The sequence below is a fragment of the Orbicella faveolata genome, unplaced genomic scaffold (assembly GCF_042242905.1).
Source record: "Orbicella faveolata isolate gen_17 unplaced genomic scaffold, um_ofav_v1 contig_35, whole genome shotgun sequence".
In the NCBI taxonomy this organism is placed as follows: domain Eukaryota; kingdom Metazoa; phylum Cnidaria; class Anthozoa; order Scleractinia; family Merulinidae; genus Orbicella; species Orbicella faveolata.
This window is the reverse complement of record NW_028301564.1, coordinates 8667943-8670000: the sequence shown is the minus strand read 5'-3', so window position 1 is coordinate 8670000 and position 2058 is coordinate 8667943. Positions and strand designations below refer to the sequence as shown.

Sequence of the window (2058 nt, the reverse complement as noted above, 5' to 3'; positions counted from 1 at the left end):
TTATCGCGACTTCGACATGAACCCACAAGCTTATAGTTTAAATTTCATCGTGTTTAGTAAGTAATGATTATTCATTCATTCATTCCAGATTCTTAGCAAAGCTGTCGTTGCCTTCAGTTAATTTTCAATCTTTTAATTTCTGCTCTGGAAACAGGGTGTGAGGAGAGTAACACGTGCTGTCATCATGCGCCGCTTTTTGCTTCACTAATAGGACAACCAAGTACAACTCTATCAGCATGTTTATGCTACTTTTCTTTAAAAGCAGTTTAAAAACTCCCTTTTCTGTTTTGATAAGGACTGCACGCAAACAATAGCAAACCAAATTTGTGTTTCTCTTTTTGCTTTCTTTGGGCGGGAAATGTTTCTTTGCTCATTTAAAAAAGACATTTCCAGGGCAGCAGATATTTATTAAAGAAGGCTTTGTATATGGTAAACAAATCAAAGGGAGAGTTTCACAGTTCAACGCAAGCCCTCGCTTTTGCGTAAGAATGAAGTATCTTTTTCGCTTACTTTCTTCGCTTTTCCTCTTTCGCTCGTTCGTTCAGTTCTTTACATGCAATAAGCCAGTGATAAAAAATGCCAAAGAAATCGATGCTGTTACGACTTGAAAAATATTTTGACAAAATAGTACACATGGGGCCTATCCGGGAGTCGAACCCGGGACCTCTCGCACCCGAAGCGAGAATCATACCACTAGACCAACAGGCCAGGCTACTACAAACTACGATAAATTTGGTTTAAAACACGTTAATTTACCAGTACGTTACTACCTTCAAGTAGGGTAACATCAAAAAAGTTAAAGTGTGAGATTTTCTGGATCAACTTATGAATTGTGTCGCCATATTTTGTTGCTTCTTCTTTCTTTCTTTTTTAATCAAAGCAACGTGCAAATAAAAAAAAAAAAAAAAAAAAAAGGCAGGTACTGCATAGGCCGGAATTATTGGGATTTTTACGCTACCGTACGAAACATGTTTCATATATTATATAGCATATAAGTTTCTGAATTTGTAATTTCTAACCAATCAAATTCAACAGTACCACTATTTAACCGTAGAATCTTCTGTTCTAAGCGCGAAATAGGTCGGTGAGTTTACTTCTGTTCAAAAACAGAAATCAGAAACAAATCGGTAGATAGTGTTATCTCAGCTGGCTTACTTAAGCAAGAAGATGGTCCGTGTGAGGGTCGAACTCACGACCTTGGCGTTATCACCACCAAGCTCTTTATTTTCGTTGCTGTCTTAATTAGTATAAGCTGTAATACGAAAGCTTGGGTACAGAGAGATTGAGAAACCGCTTAGCAATTTGGCATCATGAGCTTCTGGGGAATTAGCTCAAACGGTAGAGCGTCCGCTTAGCATGCGGGAGGTACCGGGATTGATACCCGGATTCTCCAGGTTGTTTTTTCCTTCAAAATCATTATTTTCCCAGATTCAACAACTCTTTCTTATGTAAATACGGGTGTATGTTTGCAATTAAAAAGTATCACCTTTGACAGAACCTCAGTCGGACCTGTGTGGTGTTTGGCTTTTGCTTACATAGCAAAAAATTAAAATCGTGATTCTAGCGGAACACAACATCAGTGAATTAAAGCGTCTGCATGAATTAAATAATAAAATAGCTTTACTTTCTGTCCATCATCATTAAATAGGAACTGAACCGAAAAGACCTAAAACTCGGTATAAATTTGTTAAGAACAGCATATAATAGTAGGCTGAACCTTAGGCTATTTTAAAATCAATGGCAATCTATAACATCAGTCAGTAATTACATTTACCCTTCATATATGAAGCAGCAGATGGCAGTCTGAACACAACACTGATTCTCGCACGTGGATTAAATGTTCTGTTTGTTTTAATCTTTCGTGCTATGAAATAAATACTAAGTGATTACGATCGGCGCATTTTCAATTAATTTCCTCTCCCACGAGAAAGCAAAATTAATATAAAAACTGCCATCGCTGTACCAACTATCGAGTTGGATTAAAAAGTTTCACAAGATTTCATTGTTAATCAATTTCATTCTCGGAAGAACGATTCAATTTTTTAAAATTGCGTTTGC

At 36.8% G+C, this 2058-nt stretch overlaps 1 non-coding gene across 1 annotated transcript; it reads right to left on the bottom strand.

Moving 5' to 3' along the window:
* Positions 1-636: 636 nt before the first annotated feature.
* Trnap-cgg (transfer RNA proline (anticodon CGG)) lies at positions 637-708 on the bottom strand. The gene has a single exon. It is a non-coding gene; the product is annotated as a tRNA-Pro (tRNA).
* Between the last annotated feature and the right edge of the window lie 1350 nt (positions 709-2058).